We start from the raw sequence: 20285 nt of genomic DNA on the forward strand, positions 1-20285 counted from the left end.
GAAAGCCCATACATATATTTAGTTCAAGGAATTGTCCTTTTTGTATATCAGCCGCCATCTTTCCAACAACTTCATTCTTTTCTTCCCACTGCCCCCATTATGGTAAATTTGATTTTATTTTATTCTTTCCATTTTTTAATATTGACGAGTTTGGGGACGGACTGTGGTTTTGCGGCAACGGCGGCGGCAGCCGAGCCGGCGATACGATAGTTCATAAGAAGGTTTTTCTTAATGGGTTTTCTTTAGTCCAGAATATTAATCTTTAGTTGAAATTAATTCGAAAATAAAAGTTTCAGCACTATTTCCGTTTTTTTTTGTATGTTGCAAATGAAGTTTTCAAGTTGCATTATCATTTATAAATATGGGGCGGCTTGTATGTTCGTATTTCAGGGTACATATGCAAGTTAGAAGGTTATGCTTGTCGTAATGTAAGTTGGTATTGGATAAGCTGTTTTGTCAATGGAAATTCCTTGAATGAAAATATCAGTAATGTGGTTTTATAGTATTGTTGTTGTTTGTTAGTTTGAAAAGTTTCTTGAATATTCTAATGAAGAGCTTTAGAAGTGAAATTAAATCAAGTTTATTCTTGACTTGAAGGTAAATATTAACGTAGAGTCTTGGAATTTTTCTAATTTAAAAAACATATGTTTTTGCATTTCAAATGTTCGTTTTCATTTCGGTATTTCGTAAGTGCTCCTATAAGATGTCAAGATTTTATTGGTCCTTTTTGACTTCTGTTTTTGAGAATTGAAAGCTATAGAAAATGCAGAAGATTACTTGAAGTTACTCTTATTTAAACAAATTTATAGGAAATACAAGTTTAAACAAAATAAGAACATTATCTTACAATCAAGGGAGTTTAGTTTTCAACTAAGAAGATTGTACTGAGCCACTATTTGCTCTACTTTTTTCGGCTGAAATTTCGGGCTACACATATTTTCAAACTGAGATTTCGAACTAGTTTAAGACTAGACAACTCTGTTCTGACAGGAAATATTGAGCTTAATCAGTTGTATAAGATGTATGTAAGGCTTATTACAAATTAAGCCTTTTTTAGTCTTTATACATTTCAGTAGAAAATAGCTTTACGGCTTCTTAAGTTTAGTTTAAGTGAAGCCATTTTAGTTAAGATTAGTTTAATAAATTCAATGTATTTATAGGCATTAAGAATATTCTTAGTTACGGTTGAGGTAAAGATTAAATGATGCTTCGAATAGAACTCAAAACTTCACACTTACATCTGAATATTGGGCGTCATATTTCGAGGCTCTCAAGCTACAAAGAACACCATACCAACATCAGAAGTTATATTCAAAGACATTGTACTCCTTAATAACATATAAAGCTTCTTGGCAGTAAAAATATACGAAATACTTGAGTTGTTTAAGTACAAGCTTACAAAATAATCTAAAGTGAAGGCTTTTCTGCTTCTGATGCACTCGGATTTCAGGGAATTCATGGAAGAAAAAACCAGCGAGACATTTCTTCAAACTCCTTATTAATTATGAATGTACAATTTGCAATCAGTCCCCTAAGATCGAACCCTGAGGAACTCCTATAGTGATTAATACGATTTTCTAAAGTATATTTCTAACTGAAACAGCTTGTTTTCTATCTCGAAGATAGTTGGAGGGAAAATTAATTACTTAGGTTGATAACCCATAAAATGATGAGGGTTTCAGACACAGATTAGCATATCAAGAATTCGAATGACTAAATTTGTGTTTAATAAAAGAATTCAAATGTTTAAAACACAGGTTCAGCTCATGGAAGCAATAGTCTCTACTTTGATTTGGCGAAGGTGACTTTTGGATCAACTATATTAAAAAGTAATCGTCAAACGATCCGTTATCGATAAGTAGATAGATAGTTTCTAGATAGATAGTTTCTTTATTTTGAGATATAAATTATTAACAAATGTTTTTCTTTAAGAATATGGAGATGGCAATTCTGCCGTCAGCCTGATAGACGTTTCATAACAAAAAGACAATTTAAATGTAAAGAAGTTAAAAATTCAAATAATAAACATAAGTTCAACTAATTATATACAAAAAATAGAAATAATAGTTTTTTAATGAATCAAGTGCGAATTCAACAATTTTGAGATGATTTTGTAATAAAAAATATATCAATTCTTTCATGATTTGAAACACAAAATAGTAATTAGGAAGCTTTGTTTGAACCTTGAATTGCAATAACTGGTTGTAGAGTTATGGAAAACTATTGCAGTAATTTAGAACATATGTGCAGTATCTATATACAGTTGACCATCCAAAGTCTCCATTAAGGATTTCATGGATCCAAGTTGGGGAAAAAAAACTGAGTTCGAAATACAGCCGTCGAATCTTTTGGAGTAAAGGACACGATGCAAAGACGTGTGTGATGTCTTCTGGTTCTCCGGTGTTACAAAGGCTACAGATTTGTATAGGATCAGTTCTATTTGGCCAAGAGTTAAGATTCAGTATTTCGAATCGTGCTCTAAATATGTAACTAAAAGCCTCAGAAGAAAACTTGTTACTGAAATAATTAGCCTGTGATGTTATTTGGTGGTTGAGGTTTCTATAAACATTTGATTGATAATGCTGTTGAGGCTCTTAAAAGATGTTCACTGAAAATATGTTCATCAGTTGTGGCGATCAGATCATTGAACATGGTGTGCCATTGATTCAAAGTGGACTCCAAAAAAAGTAGATTATTGCCATTTGAAGAAGCTATCTGGTTCCATTCCTTAAACGGGGAATAAATAATAAATAATAAATTTCAATATGTAGTCTGAGTTGGTTTTAAGGTTTGTAACGTAAAGAGGTGTTATGCTAGACTCTACGTTTGAAGAAATACCTTTGCACGGCTTCAAACTCCTCCAATTGTAAATATCCAAAAACTTGGCTACCGTAGCACATGCAGCAGTTCACAGTTGCTTGAAAACCCCGATATTTGCATTTAAGATCAGTTTTTTCATTAGAGTACAATTTAGGCGCTACATCACGTTTAGAGCTACTTTGGCTTCGCTGCTTTTTTCTTTCCCGTACTTCGAAACATTACGATAGTAAGACAATAAAACTCCAAGATATTTTAAATAATGAACGACCTCAATAGGTGCATTGTTTGGGGACCAGTTTTCTTCTGCGAGTCTTCTTTTCTGACGCAGTTCAAAAATCATTATTTTTATCTCGTTGGTATTGGGGCAGAGACTCCAGGATTCACAAAATATATTAATTTTGTTGATTTGCAGCTGAAGCGTAGATGGATTGTCAACCAGTAAAACTAAATCGTCGCTCGGCGTAGAGCAAAACTTTGATTTGTAAAACGGCAAAGAGCATTCCACCGTAAAGTACATCCCAGACGTCATCAATAAACAAGGCGAACAAGATCGAACTTAATATACACCCTTGGGAGACATCTGATGTTGTTTTAAACCATTCAGAGAATTAAGTTCCGCCCCACACTGATGCAGTAGATAAATCAAGAAAGTTGAAATAAAGCATTAAGAATTTACGTGAAGGTCTTAAGGATGACGATTTGTACATCAAGGCATTTCTATTTACCTTGTCAAAGTTTGCTTTAAAATCCACAAAACAGGCATATAATGTCTTCCGATAAGTATTGAAGAACCAAGATTCTTGAATCCCTAAAAATGTTTATCCAACCTAATTTTATGCTGAATCGTATTCAAATTCTTAATTTTTCATAAAGTGTCATAGCAAATAACCCGAAATCACCCATGACTAAATAAAAACAGTCAACTCCTTGAATAAAATTAACTAAACACAAAAAGGACACCAAAATTGTCATATGTAATTTGAATGTTATTTAAACCAAAGAACATCTTAACCATCTTAGCAATGTCTTTTTATATTTCATATTTTATTAGAGAAAAAATATGTTAATGATTATGCTAATGCTGGAGTCTTTTTTAAACTAAGTGGTATAACCTAGGAAATGTATCTTTTATGTTGTGGTAATATTATTATTTGTTTTAATCTTCTTGAATTCGATTTGGCTATAATTTATGTTCGTTTATATGTACATAAGTTTTAGGGAAGCCAGAAACCACAAACGCTTTTGGCGTCAAAAGGGCTAGACTCGGGCTTCATATATTACATTGTTGGTCTCGATGGGATGATGTGAAGATGTTATTGTTGTTGTTATTATTATTTTACGCTCAATCTGTGGTGTTGGTATATATTATATGTAGAATGTAAAATCACAATGTAAATGTATCATCATATATGTACTCGTACATATCTTAAGTGGTTTCTGGATTTGCTTGGTTTCATCCAACAACATCAGGCGAAACTTATTTAATTCAGAAAATTAAATCTATATTTCAAATTTTGCCAAAAGGCGAAACAAAGTATGGTGTTGCCAACTATTGACTTGGAAATTACTTTTGTTACTGAGAAATGATAACTTTTGTGGATTGAAATATTGTTTATGTGCGTTTAGACCGAAGTGTAGGTTCATGTATGTGTGTGTTATTGTGGTCTTGATGTAAATTTAAGGGTTGGTTGGTTGGTTAGGTTTTTATGTTGCCAGAAAAGAGGTTGAATGAAAATGTGATATTATGGTGAAAATGTAAGTTGAATTTTATGAAAATGAGGTCATAATATAAAATTAATGTATTTTATTTGACTTGAGCTTTTATTTCATTCATTTATAAGGATTACAAAAATGGTATTAATTTTAACATATTTAGAACATTCACATCAGTATAACGTGTTTATTACTGTCAAAAGATTTTAAAGTTATTTATGTAGTTCGTGCTTATTGACTCTTTTCGTACGAACATTTGTATGTTAAGATAAAGATACAAAGCCTTAGAATATGATGGTAATAGATGGTATCAAAGATCTAAGTATCTAAGAAAAATGTCATATGAGCTTAAGGGGTTACATAAAAACATCAAGTTCTTCTAAAAAGAGAGCAGGAAATAGAATACTGGAATGCGACTTATACTGATTATAATATCCTTCTATTGGTATCCTAAAAGTTTGCACTTGTTATGAGCATTTAAGGAACTTTAAAAATATGCAATCAAGAATTATATAGTTTAAGCTGTTTTCAAGATATTAGAGAGATTTAACAAATTGAACAGTATTTTTGTAATTTGTGTTTCTAAAACATTTTCTGAAACATAATTAAATAGTACGTCTTGAAAAATGATGTATATTCTAACGTATTTTCTTATTGAAATCTACGATCTTTGAAGAGACTTCAAAAATATTATATTTCACATAGAAATCTTCAAAAGACACTCGGTAAAAATTGGTATCAAGTACTGTAGGATTCTTACCGTACTAACACCAACGGCTTATCAGGATCAACCTATGAAAGATCGACAAATGATTTTTCTTTTTTAATTCAAACTTTCCCACAGCTTTTAAACTATCTGCCCATTAGGCTTGGTTCTTCTTAATACATCCGAACTTTACTCGTCTTGTTCATTTAAGAAAGTCTCCATTTTAGAATTAGAGGATTTATCAGTTAAAAGAAGAACTTTGTTTTGGAATTTTGTAATGGGTTAAGCATTTGTTATCTATGTACAGTTCCATAGTTTTATGTCATAAGTCCAAACGGTTTTTTTAGTACTTGCTTATGGACCATATATTTTGCTCTGGATAGATAGGTCAAAATTCTTTCTTATAAGGTTAGGTTAAAGTGGCTGCAGATTCAGAATACACACACTTAGGCCAAAAGAAAAGGCCCGTTGTGATACCACATGAATCTAGAGAATTACTTCTTACTAGTCGAACCATTTTGAGCATTTTATAAAGCGTAGAAGATATTTGATATCCTTTTTAGCTAGTTCACTGGGATTATCAAAAGAGTAATCTCCCAGATGAAGTTTGCGTCTTAGTGAAAGAGCATGGCAAGTGCAGAGAAGGTGAGAGATTGTTTCCTCTTCTTCCTCGTCCATAGAGCTCCTGCAGAAGTCACTTGAAGCTACACCAAGTAGTATTGCGTGTTTGCCTATAAGACAGTGTCAATGACCATAGTTATAATCTTGTTGGGCTCCTTAAATACATCACTAAAAGGTTTAGTGAGAGGTACTCTAGCAATGTTGGGAGTGCTTGTGTTCTGCACTTTGGGTTTTTAGGAACGGGAGTGGACTCCTCCATAGACCATTGTCGCTTTGATGTGGAGTTGTAGTTGTTTTTTTCTAATATGGATTTAGCCCACTCTTGCTACTGATGGGATAACTTCCATCCCCCAATATTGAACCAGGGGATTTTAGAATCCTCATCGCATAACGTCTGTGTTTGTAAGAGATCATATGTTGGGTGGCGGTATTCGTAGTGGAGATAGGGTCGTTATTCACGACGCTGCTAAACTTACGGAGACCACCACTAGGAGCATCCTTGAGAAGTTTACTCTCTTTGGTAGTATTATTCACGAACTTTCCACTACCGACCTGCGGAAGAGTTTTCGTCAATGATACATCCTGTACCACACTAAAAGATGGGCAGTGACTCAGCACAAACCCTCCTGCAGTGCTTTTCACAGAAGAGAAGTTCAATCTCTGCCTGCGTCACTTAAGGTTTTTATTCACGGTACTGCCTCTTGCGAGAAATTGAAAAAATCCTTTAAGAGCAATTCTTGTCATTTAAAGTTCTATCTCAAATTAGCCGCTTGGATTTGGCATAAAACTGTTGGTCCCATGGATCAATGACATTATACAGACACATGAATAGTTTTGAGAGTTGTAAGTCACTAGGTCACTAAATATTGCACCCAAAGCTATTTCAATGGATTTGGCAATATTGGAGAAAGCGACTTTTGTAGTGTTCAAAATTATTATTATTATTTATGATTTGTTTGTATGATTTGGTATTTTGCGTCAATTTTGTTTTTATTTATTTTGATTCCCTAATTGTGCGTCCAAACACTTATACTTTATTGTAGGTGTAAACTGGAATATCTCCTGAATATAAAATAGTACACAAATAGTCAGTAAAAGCCTTATGGGTGAGGTGTTTCTAAGAAGAAACATGAGTACGCCAATGAAATTGCTTAAAAAACTGTTGCAATTTTTCGCGAAAATGTGTTCACTCGACAAGATCGTTTTTTCCAATTGCTGGTGGGATATTTTCAAAACAATTTTGCGATTTTGATCTACATCTCAATAGAGGTAAGATTTGCACTCTCAATTGCAAGCAAAGAACTTATTTAGTAGATTTGATTAAGGAGCTTTTGGTTTTTGGAGCTTTTAAGAACAAAACTCTGCCAGAGCTTCAAAAAGGGACACACTTATCCAAGCCAATGCAATTAGATTGAGAGGCAGATGTCTCTGAACAGAGTATACACGATATCTTTTAAAACATTAGTTTCTTTTTATTAAAAATTGCACATTTGAACACTTTAAAATAGTGAAAGTTCAAGAAAAAAAATCAAACTAGCAAAATTAAATCTTGAGTGGATTCGGCTAAGGTGATTGATAACTGACTATCATATTTTAAAAGTATCAGAAACTTACTTTATCAAATTACTTCAGATTTAGAAAGGTTAGAAACTCTTAAGAGACATTAAGATGATTCAATTGTTTTTCATAAGACAAAATTATTTTCAAATTATTTTAGTAAATAATTAAATTATTATTTACTAAAATAATTTGAAATTTTTTTTAGATCATAAACGTATATCGTTGGTCATAGATTGGAATTTTGTTTTGCATTTACAAAACTTGCCATTCTATTTTAATTTATTGACTTTCCATAGGAAGTTATTGTAATGGGTCCGATTTGTTGAATTGAAAATTTTGACATTTCTCGACGTTTCAAGTCGAAATAAAAGATTTTTAGAGAGATGTCTGTGTTCGTATGACCGACGTTTTTTTCGTCGTCCATAGCTCAAGAACCAGAAGTGCTATTGACTTCAAATAAATTTTGTTTTACAGATAATAATGCAAAGATGCAAAACGGGCTCTCAAGAAAATTCTGTGGATGGTTTTTGTACCATATCAGTTTTAAAAAATGTTGAACATTTTGGTTAACCCTAAATATCTCACGAACCAATGACGCTTGAGACTTGAATTAAGTTTTATATTATATATTGTAACGTGGTACCAAAAAAGTATATTTTTGGAAAAAAATCAAATTAACGGTTTTTTTATACATCAAAAAAACTTAAAAAAAATGTTCCACTTCGAAAATTTGACGAATAAAAAATGATATCATCTCCAAAACAATTTTGTGCAACGAAAACTAATATTTTTAACATCTGGAAAAATTTTGAGAAAAATCAAATTGACAGTTGTTTTTATAAAAAAAAAAAACATTACTCAAAGTTAGTAAAAATTGCATTTCGACTCAACAAATATCTTTTCAAAACTTTGAGATTACGGCTTAAAACTTATTTTATCTTATAAGAAATATTGTTTTCAACATTCGGTTAAATTTTGAGAAATATATAGTTGACAAGTTTTTTATAAATAAATAAATTGGGTGGCGCAACAGAAAGTTTGAGAACTAAGGGCCTAGTGACTGACAACTCTTAACCATTCCTGTGTGCGAGTACTGTTGTCAAGAATGGAAGGACCTACAGTTTTAAGCCCAATCCGAACCGCAAATTTTAGAAAGCACTTTTCATGACAAGAATTACTCTTGAAGAATTTCTCAATTCCTCGCAAGAGGCAGTACCGGGGTACAGGTTTTTTACAAAAAATAAAAACATAAACAAAATTAATAAAAGTTGGTAAAAATTGATTTTCGACTCAAATATCTTTTCAAAAATTTAAGATATAGGCTTCAATTTAATTTTATTTTATAAAAATATTGTTTTCAACATTTTATAAAAATCTAACAGTCAGTTTTTTTATAAAAAAATTAAATCTACAAAAAATGATACGCACAATTGGTTAAAATTGATGTTCGGTTCTCGTTGTCTCGTGAATTATTGAAGACATTGACTTAAAACTAATTTCATTCACCCGATTTGTATTGGATTGTATATTAGAAATAAAAACTTTTGAGAAATATTGCTACAGTTGGTAAAAATTTGTTTTCGAATAAAAACCTCGTTAACCAAAATAGTTTTTGAAACAAACTCTTTTATGTATTCAAAATGGTGTTGGTAATTGTTAGATTTTTTTAGAATAATTCAACTGGTAATGTTTTTTAACAAAACACGAAAACCTACAAACCATTTAGTCAAATCGACAAACGAGATGGGAAGTTATCAGTGTGGGTCGCATCGCAGCCTCTTTTTTTTCTTTCCTTTCTACTTTAATTGTTGTATTTCGGATTTATCTCGCAAGTCCTTGCAACTCCATCTCAAAACTATACTTCTTTTCGAACATTGAGACGAGTAAGAAGCCATTTCCTTAAGATACCTTCATTATTTGTATCGATAGCAATCTTAAGAAGCAACAGAATGATAATTAATCTTTCTCTAACTCTTCACAATTAACCTTCCATAACTATGTACCATTTAGATACCATCAATCTCGACTATTCAAAAAAAAAAAAGAAAAACAAATCTCGAATAAAAATCTTCTCTCATGGACATTAACAAAATGAAAATAAAATAAAGCATCACTTTCTCTTCCAAAAGAAGCTACATTTAACAACCATCGTCTCGTCATCGTCGGTCATATCGTCGTCAGTCGTGGAAATCATCATGAGAGAAAAATTGTGATTTACAATATTCTTCTACATAAATTACCAGTTACATCGCGCGCCATTAACTGATAATTAAAAATCTCATTTCCACACAATTTGTAATCGTAAAAACAAATTGTAATCACTGCTGCCCTTTTACTTTTTATATTTTCATACACCAAATGAATATCTCCTCGCTTGGATAAATCGTAAACCTTATCCGACTACAAAACCATTCCGAAGCTGCAAAAAGCGCTTTTATAGATACTTTACTTACTACACAAATGAAAAAACAAACAACAAAAATATGCTTTAAATTAATTTTAATGTGAGCACACTTAAAGTGGCCATTTTTCTGCGGCACTTAAAATAGATACTCGGGGAAGAAAAAAATTAAATTTTCATTAAATTACTTAAAAAAAAATGAATATAAAAACAAAACAAAAACCATGACCGAATGCAATACTATATTTACTTTATAAAACCCGAATTAAATCATTCATCAACAATTTTATTTTATTTTTTGTATATTTCCAGAACGCTCTCTCTCGATGTTCTCAAAAACATATCACAAAAGCCTCAAGGGACGGAAGGAAGTGAAATAATACAAAAAATCCAACACAAAAAAAAAAACAAAAATGGTGGAATTCGAATTAATTTATATGATGCATATATAAGTACAAAACATATAAAGCTACACTTAACAAAGTTAACAAGTTACACTCAAACAAAAGAGCCAGAAAAAAATGGTAGGTTAAATATAATAATATTGTTTATTTAATTTTAATTTTCTAGTGGTTGCCTATGCATTACTTTATTTCATCCTCTTAGCACGCATTTTAATTTAATTCAAAAGGGGCTTTAGAAAAATAAAACACCAACAAAAAATAAAATGGTTCCCATGTTGATTTGATATAAAATCCTTCATCCTTTAAACTACGAAGGAGAGTTGAATTGGGAAGAGGTAGGATTTGGATACAAATTTTAGTCGTTCTTTTTTGTGGAATAAATTTACGTCAAACAATTTGCATATAGAAAAAGTATTGCAATAAGTCAACCCACGAAACAGATAAAGCACTCTAATCACTCTGGGCGGGATATCGCCTGTCAACTTGGCTATTAGAATGCAAAATTTTCTAACTGAATATATCTACAAAAACTACCTTCCTTTATGCCTACATATAATAATATCTATAAAAGGAGTTAGAAGCAACTTGAATGAAAGGCTTATGCAGTGGAATATATATTTAAAAAAAGGTTGCGTTGCATCTAGCCTCAATGCAAAAGCAGCTACGAGTAAAGCAAAATCCTACAGGATAAAAATAAATGTTATAGCAATCCACAAGAGTCTATGTCTAGAGCAGCAGCAACGGTTAAGCAGGATTTTACTTGAAACTATCGTTTGATTGCAGCAAGTGCACAGAAAGTATGCAATGGCGATGTGTCGAATAGCAGTGGGGTCTAACAAAAAATATGAGAGGGTCTTTAGACCCAAACGATTTTTATTAGTCAGGATTTACGTCGAAATTCAACAAAATATTTTAAAATAGGTTTTCCTCTATGAATTTGGTCGAATTATTTGTTTAAGTAACTTCAACTTTATCGATTAGTATACCACAAGGAGGCAAAAATGGCTCCATGAAATAACACCTCCCGAGAAACAACCTCCCAAAATAATAATTAAAAACTCTCATAAATTGGAGCTTTATTGTATTATGAATTTGATTACCGAAATCGAAAATAAGATGAACCCTCAAAAAGGCATACAATTAGTCTCAAAAACGGATTGAAATGAGTGTCCCCAACTTCTCAGGAAATAATCTTCCAAAACAATAATTAAATAACCCCTCCAAATTGTTTGTTTTTTTAAGAAATTCGATCAGAATACAACAAGAAGGAGAAAAGAGCTCCGTGAAATACCTTTCCAAGAAATAACCTCGCAAAATAATAACTAAATAACTCCCCCAAATTGGGGCTTTATTTCATTATGAAATTATTTCCCGAATTTGATTTAAGCGGTTTATGGGTTGACCTGGGAACCAGTAGTTACTACTTCACTGGAGATTCCTCGGTTGATCTCATGACGAGATGTTCCTGGGGTGATGCCTTGCACCACTACCATTTGTATAAAATGGTGGTCGTGCCTGAAGCTATATTCGGGTAATACGGGAGACAGGAGCCACTGAGTCTTGAAGGGTTCTGGTGTCTCATTGACACTGGTCGACTTGGCTCAGCCTGTCTAAGAGGTAGGCCCCCTATTGAGAGTATCGTGGTGGCTGTGTGCGGAGCTAAATGGTGTACTAAGGGTTCTGTATTACACCTATGACCTTTAGAATAGAAGAGGTGTATGATAGACCTCGATTTTCAACAAGGGGTGAAGTTCATGTCTTACACATGACTGTGAAATTGTACTGGGGTGTTGACCAACACTTTTCTTGGTCCTGATATTGTGGGTAGGCTCACCGTGAAATGAGTCTTAAACGGAAGGTTTTCACGTTAAGCATGTTTATAATATCTGTTCCCCAAATTCTGAAATAAACTCCCAAAAAGACATGAAATAAGCCCCCAAAAAGAATTGAAAGTTCCCAACTTTAAGAACTTTACAAAAGGGAAATAACGCCAATTTTCAAAAGAAGATCATTAGAAACAACTCATTATTCCCATACAATTTGTTTGGGGGTTATTTCTTGGCGAGCTACTTCACGTAGCCGGTGAAAATTATACTAATCAGGTATTGGAGTACCAAAAAAAATTTTGTACAAGTTTCTGATCTATAGGACCTAATCTTAAAGTTTCCTTTTTGAATCATTTTTAAAAACCTTTGAATAAAGACTAGAAAACTTTCCAAATAACAGGTCGCTCGGCTCGTTTAAAAAATGTCCATCGGCTTCTGTTATTGATTCCGCTTTATCTTGTATGGTTGTGAACCAAATTCTTACGTAAAATAAAGCATAATGTGGTCTGAGCGATGTCAAATTTTTGAGAATGCCTTGACGGATATGGATCCTTTAATACGAATGCCTGAATGGCACTAATTTTTTTGATAATTCGACCAACCTCTCTCACTGACATGACCAATATCGCATAGACTCAAATTTTTGCTTTGAACTTGTTGTTAACTTAAAATTGGAGTTTCGAAGTTCGGACGAACATTTTTAAATTTTGCAGACTTTAATGGTTCGTCTATTTCTATTTCACCATGATGAAAATGTTGAGTGTACTGAATTTATTGACAATGACATTTCAAAGATGAGTGAAAAGGTCCGTTAACAAATTAAATTCAAAATTGCCAAGCCCTTATTGGAAAAACGAAATTAGTTCAAGAACAAAGTTTCTAAAATCCAAATAAAATTATTAGTTATTTTGGAGAAATCGCTGAGTAATTGAATCAGCTGTTTGTTATATTTTCTACAATAAAGTCTGTGAAAGATTAGGCGTGTTAGGATTTCGTTGCTATTTTTAAATGGAGAAAATCTCACGCAACTAACCGAAATCAGAACAAAATTAGTCACATGCAGACAAGTTTTGTTTTAAGGAAGAATAAATGAAGGAAGTTCCTTAGTGATAGTTCTTGATTTTTGTCAACTTTTAGCCCCGAAAGTAAAAAAGGGGAAACTGACACTATTCTGAAATGCTAAATCTAGAAAACATTTAATCCCGAAAACGACAAATCCAAAAAAAAACGGAGTATCTTAAAATTTCATGATCCCCTTATTCTCTAATTTTAGAATATTCGAGATTTTGGATTTTGCGGACTTTGGATTCTCGGGATCTTAGGATTTCAATGTTTTTGATTGTGACCCCCAAGCGATAGAAATGGCATAAAGTTGAACTCACAAATGTAAAACTAAAAAAATAATATTGTTATTTTTAAGTTCTTGAAAATTCATACTAAAACGGTTCTCATTATAAAATCACAAAACGATATAAAAGAAATTTTTGGACTTATTATGAATTCGTTATCTTAAGAATTTAACATCAAGCTTTGGAATATATTGAGAAAAAAAATATAAAAAAAAAACGTTGAAAACGGGTATTTCTGAGTTTGAGCTTATAGAAGTTTGGATTCAGCATCAGTTCTGAAAATTAACTATAAAACAAATTATTCAAAAACAGCAAAGGATAAGATTTAAAGAACCTAATGTAGTAGAAAAATTAAAAGAAAAGATTCCACAACGGAGCATTATACCCCTTTGAAATGTTTTTTTCTTGTAAAAACGTAATTTTTTTGACTAGTTAAACTATCAAAGTCCTATCATGTAAACGCAAAAACAACCGATATGGTTTTCAAGACACTTAATTTACCGAATTTAAAATTTAGTATCTTAGGATTTTGCATTAATACTCTTATTAAGTTCTCATTGAAAGTTATTTTAATAGTCTGCTTCGTCGAATTAAACATTTTGACATTTCTAAACGTTTGAAGGTTCCTTGAAAGAAATCTAATAATTTTAAGGAGATTTCAATGTGTGATACTATTTTAGCCATCCATATCTCAAAAATGGTGACAGTTCTGTTCTTATCAAAATATTGAGAAAAAAAATGCTTCCAAGAAAATTAAGTTCAAGTTGAAGTCACAAATAAAGTTCTAACTCAATTTCCAAACAGCTTTTGAAACCTTTTGAATAAACCTTAATTTTATCACGTTTTCATAACAAAAACGAAAAGTCTCGAAAAGAAGGTACCTACATGATCTTAAAACACAATAATGTACCAATAATTTTGAACTATATTGATGTTGGTGGTTTCATCCATTAAAAGCTGTGCTTGTGTTTTCTGAGCTACGGAAGATTGTGCCTTTATTTCTATACACCTTAATATTCATCGACTTTTCGGCCTAGAATGTTTCTTATACTTAAATTTGATTGAGTAAATGTCATGTGAAGACAAGCCGAAAACAATGCAGAAGTTTCACTCTTTCAAAACTATAGAAAGATGCGTACTTACGATCTTTTCTATTAAATTTAATTAAGTTTTACTGAAATTCTCCATGTAAGTTTTTGCATATCAGGTAAACGTTGTCCTTAAAAAACATAACATCACTATTTTCGTACCTGAAAGGTAAGAACAACATCTTCCTGTTTAACAAAATGTTCCTTATTCAAATGACCGAATCTCTGAACTAATTTCTATTGACTTTAGACAGTTAATGTCTTGTTATATTTATTTTTATTGTGAAAATAACATATTTAGAAATTATATGTTTCCTTCAGCTGCATGTGTCTTAAAAAACAAAATACTACACATATCCTGGAGGATGACTTCGATCAATTATAATTCTGTTTTTTTTTTTTTTCTCTATCCTCTTTATAACCCTCCTGTAGGTGTAATCGTACACCACTGTAGGTATACTTATTTCTTATTTTTAGTTGTTGACTCCGGCTTGGCTAGCTATGCTCTATACTCTAATTCCACCTGCACGTTCGTCTCTGATGCTTGTCATGTGCATCGTTTTTCCTTAGTCCTGCTATCTGCTATTTGATATGGTCGCTTTCGCCTTCGTCATCATCGTCGTCGTCGTCGTTGTAGTCTTCGAAGTCATCGTTGTCCCTAAGTCCTAACTGCTTTTGCTAACGTTGCAGGTATCCATGAGCCAAGTGTTCTATATATACTCGTATGTATGTAATCGTCTACCCCTGTTCTATATGCATCCACTTTACTGTTTCGCTGTTTTTAGAGTAGATGAAGGACGACGTACCTATACCCATACATTCCTCTGGAAGTATCCGTCTTCTAACATTCTGGCCATCATTCCTTCCCCCACAGTCTCATCTTGTTCTTCTTTTTGTATCATGTTTTTATGTTCTTCGTCCTTTTTTTATATTTTTTTATTATTGCTTCTACTCATTGTCTTGTTCTATTGCATCGTCCTTGTAGATTTTTGAATCAAAAGCCAAGACATGCATATACTAGCCGAACATACACACCCCTCAACACTGCCACTGCATCATATACGTATGTATGTACGTACGTGAGGCGAGCGGGCCAGGCCAGGACGGCGTGATATAATAATAGAACAAGTCCAGTGGTGGGTATAATAAAAGTACTACTTCGTGAGCCTCTGCCGTCTGCCCACTCTCTACTCTCAGCACTCTACCACTGCCTAGTGCCTATGCCTTCAATACCTACTTGCTCGCTACTAGGGTTCTATAAAAACACACAATCACCCTCCCTACAGTTAAAACGTATTCTATACTGCCTTGCCTCTTGTCTATATATCCTTTTGCTGGCTGTTTTCATGTCCTGTTTGCGTTGATTCTAATTACAAAGTTGGTACTTCTCCGTCGCATTTTGTGCACTGCAGTTTTGTTTTTCTTCTTTTATTTTTAAGTATGGAAGAGTTTTTGTGTGTGTGTTTTTTCTTTATTTTCTATGCCCCACTAATACACTAGCACTTAACCAGGCTTGCCAGATTGGCTTCTTACAAAATCTTCCACAAAAAATTTCGTTTCACAGCCAAATCCTAATTGGGCTTTAAGCAGCCCAAATGTAAACTTTGGCTATTCTCTTTCGGCCACGTTTTTGAAATATTCTTATCCGAAAATGTAGAAAAATACATAGTACACTTTTTTAAAACAAAGGTAAAATATTAAGATAGTCCTAAACAAAATTTTGTACGATGTTTGCATAAAGTACAAATCTTTAACTTCTAAACACAGTTTAAATCATCTAAGTATCGCACTTAGTTCTCGTTAATTCTCATTACTTTTGGGTCTTCATTTCACTCGATTTTATCTGAAGTATTGAAAAACTTTGAATGTAATTCTCTTATATTTTGAATAATGTGTTGAGAGTAAATTTTTGGTACCGAATCTAAACTTTGATTTATGCTCAGAAATATCCGTTTTCGACATTAACTTGTATACTTTTTTTAAAAATATATTTGAAAAACTTGATGTTATAACATGAAGACAATAATTCAAAGCTTTTTAAATCCAAAAACTGTACCATAAGTTCTAAATTTCTGCTGTACAGGTCTATGGTTCTGCAAGTTCTCACAAAGGATCCAAGACTTGGGTTCAAAGTACAAGGCATTCCAACCTTTTTGCTCGAGAGGAAGGTCTTAACTAGAATTATTGGCTTCTTTTGTAAAGAATACCGATTCCAAAGATTCTATAATGAGGAACTGTATAGGCAATCTAACTCAAAGCTGATATTGTGACAAAAATTAAGCTCGGTAGACTCTTATGGTGGGCTGGACACCTAGATTGTATGAGTTAAGAGGAACCAGCTCGAAAAGTCCTTTGTACTACATTTTATGGTAGTGGACAACGTGTCAGATAATACTTGAGCTGGAGAGATGGAGTAGACCAGGTCACTTAAAACCTGGATGGCGTCTACTCGCGATCGGGATAAATAGAGGGACTGTTGCATGATATTCCAAGACCGAGAACCAGTTGTCAAGTCGATGATTGATGATAATTGAAGTAAAAGATTGTAGATTTGGAAAATCATTAAACCAATTGTATTGGAAATCAAAATTACTTCATGAATTTAAATATACTCAAAAAGTCAAATGTTAGGTTTTTTTTTTGAATTATTAAAGGCTTTATCTCAAAACCCACACATAGATTTTAAAGTTGGTTTCGAATTAAGACCATTAAAATCCTTAGAAAAAAGTATAATTTCATTAAAAGCTCATAACCTTGTTGAAGAGTGTTATTTTACTTATCCGTTAACAAGACTTTAGTTTAAGGACATTTTTCTTTTTGAATTGTGTTTAAACAAAAACAATTTTAACCAACCATTTGAAAAATATGAATGTCACATATTTTTATTAAAATTGGTTCAATTTGACGTCTTTCTTAAACTACGGTTTTCGGCTACAAATATATCGAGCTAGTTGGGGAATGGCAACCCTACAAAGAACTAGCTAACTTTGTGTGGGTTTTTGCAAGGATAATGTGCCTATTTCCTTGTTATCTCTCTTTCTCTGCTACCATCACACTTTGTTCGCTGTTTGGCTGGTTTGCAACGCTGTCGTCCTCGTCATCGTATCCTTTAGCTTTTTATAGACACAGTAGCACAGCAGCAAATAAATATTGTTTACAGTTTGCATTAATTTTAAATTTGTTTTCCTTCGATCGTTAGAGAAGGATATACGTAGCGTAGGTAGTTTCTTTTTTAGTTGTTGTTTTAAATGGAAATGACAAGATTGAAATATAAAGGACGAAACTCTGAGGTGGTGTTTGTTGTATATTGCACATTGAGGAAGAATATCAAGACAAAGAAAATAAAGAATATGGATAAGATATGTAGAGAAAAGAAGGACTCTCTAAAGGACTATAATAACTTTTTCTTTTATATGGGGTTTTTTGGTGCATCATGATATTTATTGTGGGGATTTTAACGCTCAAGACTCAAATCTTTAAATGCGATTTGGTGAGGAAGAAAATTGAAGAAGTCCTCCATAGTTTTGTTTGTGTATTGTTTTTTAAGAAATCCAACCAATAACTAATACTGATTTTGAAATAAAGTATTTGAAAAAACAAAATAAATGATTTCAATGAAAATGTTGGATATCGATGGGGAGGTTTAAGTGCATTAAGAAAATTGCAAGCCAAGTAAGATATCTAAAATCCTAGAAGTTATATTTTATTGAATAGTTTTTAATGTTCTAAATTTAGTGGAATTAACTTTGAGATATGTGAATATAGATGTTTTTTTTCGAAATCGTGTCAAATCACATGATCTTGGGGCCCAGTTGATATTGCTATGACGAAAAATTGCGCGGCCAGAAAATTTCTCTTGAAATAAGGCCATAATCTCTAAAGTTGTGTGGTAAGCGGCGCGCCCTTGTTGAAACCACGTATTCTCCAAGTTATGTTCTCCAATAAAAGGCAAAACAAAATCGGTTAACATATGAAAATATCGCTCCGAATTAAAGTAAGGTCCAATCACACCCCCAGGCGCACAAAACAGTGACTTTTTGTGGATGTAATTGCCTCTTCAATTCTTGAGGATTCTCAGAACTTCAAATACGTGGCTGTGGTAGAATTACCATTTTTTAGTAGGTTTTAACTATTTTTAAGCGTTTTGCGATAGTTAAGCGACCCATTTTCGTAAATGCCAGACTTTCAACTAAAAAAGAAAAATTGGTTTAACAACTTAGTTTGACAGATGTCGAATTACAGCCCTATACTTTTGAAACCGCAAAATGGATAACCTGTTATAAAATGCGGACACTTGCTCTTTTCTGGTTTAGATTAACGTTTTATTAGAACTAGAAGAATTTTAGAAAAGATACTAATTACAAATGTTATTCTTATTCCAGTAATTCAATTGCAACATTAAAGTTCTGATGTTTTAAATATTCAAATGGGATAGCAAAACACGTTCTTAATGTACGGCTGAAAAAAAAATCTCATTACTTGATACTTGACAGTACATTAATAATTCAAGTCTTTTTAAGTTTGATTTTTTATTGGGAACTCGGAAGCCTTTGAGCTCTTCTGAAAGTGTAAAAATATAATGAGACTTGAATTCTAATTGAAATCCGTTAAGCCAGACCAGATTTTGCCTAACAAACGAAGTTCTTCATTGAATGGATGTAAATTGTGGAAGAACCTGCGTAACGTTGGTATTGGTAGGGCAAGAAATATTACTAATAACGTTCTTGATGTTAATAAACCATTTATCTCAGTCCCATTAACCACGTCTTTGTCCGATTCATCGGAAAATATTTCGTTTAAGGAAAGTTTAGACCACAATAGTTTCAGTTTTTGTTCTGTGGATGCTGCTGATGTTGTTCAAGGTCTGGATTTCTGTGAAGTCAAGTATTGTCGGTCTCCTAACTCTAAGTTTTTCAAAATGATTTTGCCAATTTTGCTGCTATAGATTACATATTCATTTAATACTATTTTGATGTCTGGAGTTTTTCCGGAACTTTGGAAGACAGCAAAAATCATACCACTTCCTAAAAATGCTGAAGGATCTGAATACAATTCTACCATATTTGTCTAAAGTCCTTGCGGTAATTTTGCAGATACAAATCAATGCTTATCTCACAGCAAGCTCTTTGCTCACTTCAAAACAATCTGGCTTAAAGAAAAACCACAGTCATAGAACAGCACTTCTTTAAGTGACTGAAAAAATAAGACAAGCACTAAATAAGGACGATGTAACTTACTTAGTCTTGCTTGATTTTTCTAATACTTTTGACTTGTCAACCATATTATTCCTTGTAAAAAACTTATGCAGCAATTAAATTTTTTTGCAAGTTCCGCTAAGCTTGTATATTCTTATTTGACTAATAGAAAACAAGCAGTTCAAATTGGTGAATATTTGTCTAGTTTTTCACCTACTTCGACCGGTGTTCCTCAAGGGTCGATATTGGGTCCTCTACTATTCTATATCTATGTCAATGAACTTCCAAGTTTGATCAAAAACTGCTCCTGTCATCTGAGTGCTGACGACTTTTAACTTTACTTCAGTTGTATTCTTGAACTCATTGAGCTCTTATATAAATGAAAACTTTAACGAAATTTGAAACTGTTCTAACTTAAATGGTCTTTTCTTGAACCTTAAAAAATCAAAATGCATAGAGGTTTCTAAAGAGATTCTTGATTTCTCTTACTATCACTCGATTTTATTGCCGCCATTGAATATGTAGAAACTGCTAAAAATCTCGGCGTTAATTTTAACAGATCTCTAACATTTGACAACCATTTTAATGGTAACAACAAAAGA

At 32.6% G+C, this 20285-nt stretch overlaps 1 long non-coding RNA gene across 1 annotated transcript in view; it reads left to right on the forward strand.

Annotated features, from left to right (window-relative positions):
* The window catches only part of LOC129943460 (uncharacterized), a 78451-nt gene that overhangs the window by 24401 nt on the left and 33765 nt on the right, over positions 1-20285 (forward strand). Inside the window, exon 2 of the long non-coding RNA XR_008781250.1 lies at positions 10134-10345. This is a non-coding gene — a long non-coding RNA (uncharacterized LOC129943460). The remainder of the gene's footprint in view (positions 1-10133; positions 10346-20285) is intronic.

This window comes from Eupeodes corollae, chromosome 1 (genome assembly GCF_945859685.1).
Source record: "Eupeodes corollae chromosome 1, idEupCoro1.1, whole genome shotgun sequence".
NCBI classification, from domain to species: Eukaryota; Metazoa; Arthropoda; class Insecta; order Diptera; family Syrphidae; genus Eupeodes; species Eupeodes corollae.